Below are 10773 nucleotides of genomic sequence, written 5' to 3'. Positions count from 1 at the left end.
CTGCAGGTAGGAGCAGAATCACTGTATCATCATGCTTAAATGGTGGCTGGTGGCTCCATGACAGTGGGGCAGTGGTATCCACTCCAGGTTTTAGTTCAAACTTTGGAGCCACCAGCTGCCCCTGCTATGCCTGTCTTTCCCAACCTGCAGAGCTGTTCCAGGAGGATGCTATGGCTAATGGTATCAAAAGCCACTCAAAGGATTAAGAGGTGCACCATCCCCCAGCCCTCTCCTGATACAAGACATCAGTTAGGATGACCAAGGCCATTTCATTGCCAAAATGGGACCTGAAGACAAACTGGGATGGGACTAGATAAACTTCTTCTTCCAGGCACATCTGGAGCTGGACAGTGAAAGTTCAGACTAAAATCCAGAGCAGATTCACTGCCCCACTGACATTAGAGCCAACAGCCTCCACTGATTATATCTACTATGCTATGCATTGTAGGGTTGTCCATAATCCCTGTATTAACCAACCAAAAAAGACTGCAATGTCACTGGCAAGTAATCACATGGTTACTTCTGTGTTTTCTACAGATAATATACACTTGGCTTTAAATAAATATTAAATATTGGTAATATGTTTTGTTCTGCATTTTCCTGAAACAGTCAATACTCTTTACAGTGTTAGGGCCCCAATCCTCAAGGCATATATTCTGGAGAAGCCCTTGTGTAAATGACAGTGGAATATGGGCAAATATGTCAGTTTCAGTTCCTCATTTTTCCAGGCTTACATTTTGTTCTCCAATTTCCACATTAGCTTGCATTAAAAAAAAAGTCCTCATGGAGGCTCATCAACATTTTAGTGTGATTATTCTCTTAATATAAACATTTTTGTATGCAATTCTGCTTAGTATTCACCTTTTCACAGCAATATTCTGTAATATAATGAATTTTTGTATGTCATTTTCACCATGTGTTTTTATACATACTTTACCCTACTTATATACATTTTTGTACACATTACTTGATTAGACAACTGCATTGCAAAATTTGAAAAAGTGCAAATTTTGAAGGATGGCTGTGTTTTGCTTTGCACCTTGTTTTGGAAAGTGTGAAGTAGGTAAGTTCACCTTTAAAAACAAATTATTGATTTAGAAAATAAATTGAATTTCTCCCACCCCCAGATTAGTGTTTGGAGAATGACAGCATGCAACTGTCACACCGAGTAAAATGTTACAGCAAACTGCAAAACATTCTGAGTCCAAGCTTATTTTTATATACAATAGATGTCACATTTACATATACGCAAACAATTAATATGTCAAGTATGTCATTGGTATACGTTTTGGAAGAAGACATGTTACAAATTGCTTTGGGATTAAGCATGATGGGAGGAGGGGGAAGGAAGGTTGTCTTTCCTTTTTTATATATTGCAACATTTTTAGTTACTGCACGCTAGAGGGCACTTGAGGGAGAGTAAAAGAAATATCTTTGCAGCCCAACAGAAATAGCTACCTGCATGAGACAAGATATGCTGGAAACTTTAAGCTGAGGGTTAGATCTTTCTCATTTTGCATCCGGAGAATTAATGGACGAGAATATGATAGCTAAACGTTTTGCTTGATATAGTGCTATTTTGCTTGATTTTTTATGATTTCCCATAATGTATATTTCTTTCCCTTAATGGTCAGCTTGACAGCAAAAAATCAAAATTACAAGAAGTGTTTTAGGAATGCTAAGGAGTTTTCATTATGCATTGCCTGTTCTTGCAGCATGCTGTATAACCTAAGACAAGGAAGCCTTTCTCATGGATAAACGAATGCAATCCTGCACATTTTTAGAGGGCCTAACATGGGGGTTTTAGTCCCAGGTAAGCATGGAGGAGAAATTCAATTTTGTTTGCATTTGAAGCCAAATCTATCAAATGTGCACTTGCCAAAACAATATGAGAAGTGAACCACAACCATCCTTCGAAATTCACACTTATCCCAGTTTTATCATGCAGATCACCAACCAAACAATGCTTACACTGGGGAGATGCTGAGCAATTTGACTGCTGCCCAGCGGTGAGGAGTTTGGGAATGGGGAAGAAGCTACTTAAACCATCCGCCCACCCATTTCCTGCCAATCTTGCTGACTGGGGCGGTTGAAATGACGATGAGATAATGCTGCTCACTGCTGGCACAGAGATGCCCCTACCCAAGGTGTGAAATGGAGATTTATACTTCAGTTCTGAGGCTGTATAACTTGTTAGCTATCTGTGTTGTACAATGTGATTGGTTGGAGTTTTGGAAGTGTTGCTGATTTGATAGTATTGTGCTATTTAAAAAGGTTTTATTTGATTATTAATATTCTCTACTGTACTTGATTGTGATTTTGTATACCATTCTGAGATTTATTTATTTTTGTTTTGTTTTTGAGTTGTGTTTGGCATATTGTTTTGACATCTTTGTATTTGATTTGATCTCCAGTTGACATCACTTTATATAGTATCGCATTTTTATGTTATATTGTATATTTTTTTTTATATTGATTTGTAATTTTTGGATAAAAATTTGTTATTCTTTTGTACGGTAATGAACCCTGACTCTGTGCAACATTCTGAAATTATGTCCTATTATATTTGATGTTTATTGGTTGTAAATTATTTTGAGATTCTCTGACTATAAAGTGGTTAAGAACTTTTCTAAATAAATAAATAAAATACGAAAATGCATATATTCAGGGAAAGTGTGCATAAAAATGAACATTGATGAAAATAACATACTGCATCATAGTGTGAGAAACTGCTTGCAGAAATGTGTACGTCAGTCAAAACTGTATACTGAAATGTGTTTATTGAGAGAAATTTGCCCTAAAATGCTGAATGTTCATGAAGTTTTTTAAAAATAAAACTGCAAATTGCTGCACAAATGTAGAGAACTTCATTTAAGACTAAGAAAATATGAAACAGAGAGAATCAAAATGGTGGTATCCTTCCATACTACTTCCGGTGGTTGTATCCTTCCAGGTAACATGAACAGGGGTTGGAAAAGCTAGTAGTCTTTACAGCAGGTGTTGGGAACCAGCTGTTCATAGACCAGATATAGTCTGTGCAGTCTTTCCAGCTAGCCTGCCAGCCTCTCGCCATCTTCTGAGCCCCACCTTCATTCTCAGTGTTCTTCCCACAGAGAAAGAGAATGATCACTTTTCCCATATCAAGTTCATTTGGCTTCTGTGCTATGCAGCAAGAAAGAGACTCCCCTGTCCGTACAGGGCAGCACATATGCATCTCACAGAGATCTCTTTTTCCACGATTCTTTGGCTTCTGCACTCCTCTATAAGAAGTGGAGACTGGTGGTTTTAGTCTGAACTTTCAAGATAACAAGCCTATAGGTTTCAGCACCTTGGACAACTCCTTGAAAGTTCAGACTAAAAGCCAGTGCAGATTCACTGTCTCCCTGGCATCAGAGCCACCAGTCTCTACTGTCTGTAAGAAAGGGGAACTTTTCCTGGAAGAAGACTCGAGAGAAGGAGTAATGGTGGAAAGGTCATATTTCTTCAAATATAACAACAGAAGATCTGCCAAACAATATCTGAATGATGCAACTATGGGTAGGTTAATTAACACAGGTGAGGAAAGCATCCCTTCATTCCCCTGGGCAGATAAGCAGCCACATTCCTTGGCTGCCCAGTCGAGGATTGGGAGAAAAATCTCCCTCCTTGCTAAGTGAGCCTTGAGTATGTGAACCCAACATGTGCATTCAGGGGCAGCTGTTCAGCTTCCACCAAGGTGTGCACCCCAGGCCTAAAGGACACCCCCTGCAAGGAATGCCCTTACCCCAAAAATGCCTCAGGGTGCCTGTCAATTATGTTCTTAAATTCCCTTCCCTTACCACACTGAATGCCTAACAAGCCAAATAAGTATATGCACTGAGTATGTGCTCCCTACAGTGTGGAGCAGACAAAAAAGAAGAGTCCCAGAAGAATCTGGAGCCCAGAATTCCTACTAAGCCCCTGGAAAGGGCAATTAGGAAAAAAACCCATACTGTAGAGGCAAAAGAGATACTGGAGTAGCCTTAAATGTCAGCCTGATCACCCCCTTCCATTGGGCTCTCCAGCCCAGGTCATCCAAGTCCCCTGCCCTTGGGAGAGACCAACTTGAGTCTTCTCCCAAGGAAGGAGTGGCGAGGCAAATTCACTCCCACTAATGAGAGGGGACAACATTGTCACAGTGTGGCAGACACACACTTCTCCTACGTGTGTGCCTGTCTTTATGTGTTGTGTGTCTCTCTGTGTCACGCAGGTGCCTGTGCTCAATTCCTGTGAAGGGAAATGAGGTGGGAAGCAATTCTCAGTCACAGGTTCAGTCCCTGGCATCTCCTGAAGAGCCAGTGCCAGTCAATGTAGACAACACTGAGCTAGATGAACCATTGGTCTGACTCAGTTCAAGGCAGCTTTCTCTGTTCCTCTGCCTTAAGCGAAGGGCCATAGCTCAGTAGTAGAGCATCTGCTCTGCATGCAGAAGGTCCCTGGTTCAACCCCCAGCATCTCCAGATAGGTTTGGGAAACACTCTCAGTCTAAAGCCTGAGGAGGCACTGCCAGTCAGTGCAAGTAATACTGAGCTGGATGGAATGCTGATCTGAATTTTGTATTAGAACATGGTACACAACATTCCAAAGCAATATTTTAATTATTTACCGGCATTTTCATAGCTGTCAATGAACAGAAGTGTGATTAGGTCATCACTAAATATTTGAGACCAAATTCTGTAAAACAGGCCTTTCCATTTGAAATTTTGTTTAGGATCCCACAAATACACATTGTGATGCTGTTTTCCGTTTCCCTAGTTGTGTAACAGTAACATATTTGAATCTTGATATGGTTTTGCTTATCCTGTTTGACCACTGAGGCCTGAACTAAATGAAATTGAAGAGCCACAATTAGATCTTATTACATTTCTTTTAAACGTAGCCAGAAATGGATCGTGACCATGTTGCTCAACACTTTATCTTGTGGTATTTCCCTAATGTGAATTGTGCCTCCTTTTTTTGCTGTTACTTCCAATGGGAAGTGGCGTAGTGGAGAAGGAAACTTTGGGAATGACATTGTCAACTACCAGAGCTCCAGGGCAACTGAAGAACTCCCCTTGCTCTGGCAAGTGAGTGAGGTAATAACGAGGCTTTAAAGTTTTACTCTTTATGACATATTAGCATAAAGGGCATCAGAGAATTTGGCCAGCTTACTGTTCTGATTGTCAGCTAGTCCTATTAACTGAGGTATTATACTTTGTAGCGCTCCTTTTTTGGTGTGTATGTCTAATGGATGAACATAGCTGCCTGCATTTTTATACTCTCATTGGGGGAGTGGCTATAGGTCAGCAGTTGGAACCCTTTTTTAAACCTGAGGGCCACATACCCTCATGGACAACCTTCTGGGGGCCACATGTCAGCAGTGGGCACGAGCAGGGGCAAAAATGGGTAGAGTAATGAATATGACTTTTTGTATAGTAGGCTACATTCCAGCCACACAAAGGCCAGATTTCTACAAGAGTGTCTGCAAGAGGAGTGGGTGGGATTTGCCTTGAACTGTTTCTGTACACACCCATGCACATTTCAGCATCCTTCCTCCAGGCAAGCAGCAGGCATTACCAAAGTTCAAGGACACATTTCAGCCAGAAAAAAGCACTCAAGGAAGACATAGAGTGGGGCTGATGAGATGTGTGGCCTGGGTTCTTACAGCCACATAGAGAGGCCCTGGGGGCTGCATTTGACATCCCCCCAGCGTGAGGTCCCCCACTCCTGCTCTAGGGGATGTCACAATGAACTGTGCACTTCAGATTTTACCACTACTGTTTTCTCCTTATTTTTTTAAAAAAAGTCACCTTTGCAAGTATAAACATGTTTGACAATTAAAAACTGTGGAACCCTTACTGCTAGATGGCTCCAACTATATTATAATTAGGGATGGATGAATCTGACATTTTCAATATTTTTCACTTTCTCATTTTTCCAGCCTTAAGTTCTATTTTCTATGTTTCCACATCCATTTCCTTTTTGAAAAAGGTCCTCATGAAAACTCAGCATTTTAGTGCAAATTTCTCCTAATATGCACATGTTTATATGCCTGATGCGCACATTTTTTGCAAAGCAATTTCCTCTGACATGATTTTTGCATCTTATTTTCTTTAATATATGCATTTCTACGCCCACTTTCAACTTATATGTGCACTTTTGTACATGCTGCTTGGCTGGAAAATTGTTTCACAAAATTCAGAAGATTGTGAATTTTGAAAGATGGCTGTGTTTCAGTTTGCATATTGTTTCAGAAAATGTGACTATGGTAGATTCACCTGTAAATGTGACTGAATCAATTTATCTCCCATCCCTAATTATAATACCTGACCTTCAGCCCCCCAGACCATTGTCTGGAGAGTGAAGAAGCCCCAGAGAAAACAGTGGTTGGCCATCCCTTTCTATCCAGGAAAGGCAGCAGATTTCTCAAACTATTTACTGCATGGTAGTTAAAAAGCAAAGCCGCTAGGGTACCTTTGAAGCAGGAAGCTTGCAAAATGCAAACTAAGTCTTTCATTATAGTGTCTGCAAGCTCATTCCTATTCAGCTAGTGAAAGCCATGAATATGAGGAGGGGAAAAGGAAAAAAAACTTTGCTCCAATGCAAATCCAGCTCTCTCTTTTCTAAAATAAAGGGAAGCCACATTTTCTGATGTTATCTTTTGCACCTTGTAATGTGTTGGTGGCACCCTGAGGGAACCAACCTAACTCTGTATGGTAATAGAACTTTATCTAGTAATGTAACTGTTGAGCGGATGTGTGTGTGTATTTTAAACATACACTTACTTTTTTCCAGACAGTGGGAGTCAACCAGACCCCATAAGTTTTAGAAGCCAGGGGGAGACTATTAAAATAAAATCTCATAACAAAATGGGACTGTGGCTGTTTTGCTTGTCTGTGAGGGAAAGTCATTCCATGTTTTCTTCTGGCACTCAGCTGTGTGTTCCTTTTGGTGAATTCTAGGATAAGCAAATGTGTCCTCATATGTGTAATTTCTATTTTTCTTTTGTTTATTGATTTATATAAAAAGATTACAAAAACTTAAAATTTATAAATGCAAACGATTTGCATCAACGCTTTTAAAAAAAACCATAGAAAGCTGTCCTTGTTATCTAGCATGAGGCCACTGTGTGCTTGAGGTACCATACCTAAAAAACAGATTTGAATTTTCCACTAGATATATAAGCATGCAACTGTAACTTAACATGCACCTTTTTAGGTTTTGCTTTGCATAGTGGATATTTATTTATATTTAATGATTTACTCCATTTACACCCCAACACTGTCAACATGAAACTGAAGCTGCTCCAACCTGAAAAACACACTTACCACATTGTTTTCATAAGCACAATCTTCTCTTGAGGACTGAAACTCAGGGAACAAATTGTACCAGACTGAAGCATGATGTGCTGTTATATCGTAATGCTGATTGGCTGGGTGCCTATGACTGCAACCAAAAAGGATAGAAACCCAACCTAAACAACTTCTGAAAAACTCAAATGGGCTCAGTAATGTATCTATTAGAACATCTAAAGTATTAAATGTAATTTTATTATATAATAGCTAGCAATCATAAAGCATTGTTAAAAACCATCATGTATGGCCATAAAATAACCTTAATCCATTTCTTGCATTCAAATCTTGTACTAGATCTTTCCTAAACACGTTTCAATCTGTAAAAGTCTTATTCAGTGGGTACTTTGGATTTTTGGTAGCTGGGTGTTCCTGAGCTCCTTCGGCGTTTTTAGATCTTGTAAATAATAAATCTGACCTATAAATAAAGTGGAAAACACATGTAGCCAATGGCAATTCCATAACTCTGTGTATAAAAAGTATTCATAAATCTACTGTATCTACAGAAACACTCACCTACACCATATATTGTACAGATATATATCTTGCTCAGTCTTTTAATTTGGACTGTTGAATGAATAGTAAGAATCTAAAATAAATTAGAAGAGAATCCAGTTAGAATGTGTCACAATTAGATCTCAATTTTCTCCTTAGATACATAATCTTATATAACTCACCCTTGATGATGCAGGCCTCTCAAATTCAATAGAATTACTTATTTTATCAGCCAGCTTGCTTGCTTTGGCTCCTATCTGAAATATATATAGTTAGCAAAGTTCTTTAGAAATTTTGCTTGGTCACTCTTAAAGAGATGTCATATTGTAAAACTCTCCCCTTCTATTGCTCCCCACTCTCAATTTTCAATTTATGATTATAAAGGATTTTACTATATTTTCTGAAGGGTCCACATGGGAAGTGAGTTGTTACAGGATCCAGTTAGAAGGTTTATCACAATTCAGTGGTATCTCTTTAAAATTACATTTAATACTTTAGATGTTCTAATAGATACATTACTGAGCCCATTTGAGTTTTTCAGTGGGTGTCTATGACATCACAAAACACCCTTTCCTGAGTCACTATTCAGCATTAAAAAAGTTGTTGTTTGTACTTTAAATAAATCAGGTGCCTATGATTGCTTACCAGTTCAACCCTATGCATGCTTACTCAAAAGTAAGCCTCACTGTGTTCAATGGGTCTGACTCCCAGGAAACTGCACACAGAATTGCAGCCTAACAGTGCAATCCTATACATACTAGAGAACTGCATCCCAAAATTCAGATGTGCAAATCTTGATGGAAGGCTGTGTTTCACAAAGTGTGAATTTTATAGATTTGGCTTTAAATGTGAACTGAACCAAATCTCTCTCTCTCTCTCCCCCCCTTACTCTCGGGTAAGTGTGCATGGTTTTGCAGTCTAAACTAGGTCTTCTCCATATAACACATACTGTCCAAATATTTCAGTTCAAAACATAGTACAACATTTAGAGTGCTGGACTCAAACTGAAATACTAGGATCAAATCCCACACAGTTATGGACTTACTGAGAAATCTTGGGTGAGTTATATTTTCTTAACAGTGCAAAGAGGAGGAGGAGGAGGAGGAGGAGGAATGTGATTATCAGAGTTGGTTCAAAATCACAGTGCATGTTAGTTGCCCTGTAGCACTCATTAGCCACCCTGTTGTATTCATTATTTTGAGCATTAAAAGCATTTGAGTGTTAAAAGGGTGAGTTTTCCTTGCATTACTAGTGCATGCTTATAGTTGAATTAGACATTCTGCAACACAAGGCTATCTATGCTGATTTGCATGCAAGCCCCACTGTGCTCAATGAGGGTCCTGCTGAGCTCAATGGGGCTCACTCCTGGGTAAATGTCAATAGGATTTCAGCCTTGGGCTGCAGTCTTAAACACACTTACTAGAGAGAAAGCCCAATGGAAAACAGTGAGTATTATTCCTTAGTAAATGTGCATAGGATTGCAGTGCAAGACTCTGTAAATTAATGGGAATCCAGGCTCACAAATCACTTTAACAACAACAACAAAAAGTAACATTACCACTGTTAATTATATTATACTTGCACAACCTGTACATTAAGGAAATGCATGTCTTATGCCAGAGCATCAGTGCAATCCTACACCTTTCTACTCAGAATCAAGCTCCATTGAGTTTAATAGGACTTACTCCCATTGTGTTTAGAGGATTGCAGCTTGTATTATTGATAAGTTATCAATGGGGTTGGATTTTAATTTCTTAATTATATGAGTTTTTTATTAATTAAGCAATTCATCTATTGATTAAACATATAAATTTGAACATGGGTATAGTATTTCTTAGCAAGAATGCAAGAAGCAGTATTTCTGAAGCAAGAAGTGTATCCTCTGGGGGGGGGGGTTAGGTGTTGGACTACGACCTGGAAGACCAGGGTACAAATCTCCACACAGCCATGAAGCTCACTGGATGACCTTGGGCCAGTCACTGCCTCTCAGCCTCAGAGGAAGGCAATGGTAAACCACCTCTGAATACCCCTTACCATGAAAACCTTATTCATAGGGTTGTCATAAGTCGGGATCGACTTGAAGGCAGTCCATTTCCATTTTGTATAAGTTGTAGCAGGCATAGGCATAGAAGAGTCTTTCTTTCTCTCTCATAGGATAGGAGGGAAAGAAAATCCCTGTCTGAAGATGGTGCTTGCCATCATTTCTTTACACTCATCTCTTTTTAAAATGGTACTTGCTTGCCATCTGCAGTTTTTACAATGCCATCTATTAAAATTGTTAATAATAATAATAAAGCCTTGTTTACCCTATTCAGAGTTTTAATAAGACAGATGTACCTAATTGATTAAAGGCTGTTGCAACCCTACCTATCACAATGGCCAGCTGTTTCTACGCATTATGGGTCCATTGCCACATCTTGCATTTTATTACTGTTTTTTTTAAAAAAATCACACTCTCTTCCAATACATTCCTTTCTCTTCATCATCTGTATGTTTATCTGCTTTGCAAGTGCCCCCATTTCCCTAATTAAATTCTTAAACCTTCTCTCATGTCATTGTCTCCATCACCCAAAAGCATGTTGCTACCTTCCTCGTATCCATGCATCTACTTTAAGGTGCAATCCTATATACCAGTGGTGGGAAACCTGTGGCCCTTCAGATGTTGCTGGACTAGTGGTAGAGAGGAGTTATGGAGCCTCCCTCCCGACACCAGGGTCACTGTAGCCAACCTGAACAGGGCTGGAGCATGAAAACCCTCATGAAAGTTCATCTGCATTTCAGTGTGAATTTCTCCTAATATACAAATTTTTGTACGCAATTTTGCCTAATATGCATATTTTTTGCAAAGCATATTTCCCACTAATTATCTTTCCCTTAATATAATATATCTAGTGTGTTATTTTCATGAATGTGTGCATTTTATGCACAA

General features: G+C 39.2%; 1 protein-coding gene and 1 long non-coding RNA gene across 5 annotated transcripts in view; one reads left to right on the top strand and one right to left on the bottom strand.

Annotated features, from left to right (window-relative positions):
- Positions 1-7564: 7564 nt before the first annotated feature.
- LOC133369412 (uncharacterized) lies at positions 7565-8101 on the bottom strand. The gene is made up of 3 exons (XR_009758883.1): positions 8027-8101; positions 7866-7938; positions 7565-7767 (listed from the first exon to the last, which is right to left on the bottom strand). It is a non-coding gene; the product is annotated as an uncharacterized LOC133369412 (long non-coding RNA).
- A 722-nt stretch (positions 8102-8823) lies between these two features.
- Positions 8824-10773, top strand: part of CDH8 (cadherin 8) — a 414305-nt gene continuing 412355 nt past the window's right edge. For 2 of the 4 annotated variants that reach the window (XM_061593588.1, XM_061593596.1), the window contains exon 1: positions 8824-8902. The gene's annotated coding sequence lies outside the window, so the exon portion shown is untranslated. Of the gene's footprint in view, positions 8903-9022; positions 9074-9222; positions 9290-10773 lie in introns of those variants that run through there. The other 2 variants (XM_061593592.1, XM_061593591.1) reach the window with 2 other exon arrangements.

The sequence above is a fragment of the Rhineura floridana genome, chromosome 13, assembly GCF_030035675.1.
Source record: "Rhineura floridana isolate rRhiFlo1 chromosome 13, rRhiFlo1.hap2, whole genome shotgun sequence".
In the NCBI taxonomy this organism is placed as follows: Eukaryota; Metazoa; Chordata; class Lepidosauria; order Squamata; family Rhineuridae; genus Rhineura; species Rhineura floridana.
Note: the sequence above shows the minus strand (reverse complement) of the source record. Positions and strands in the feature narration are given on the sequence as shown.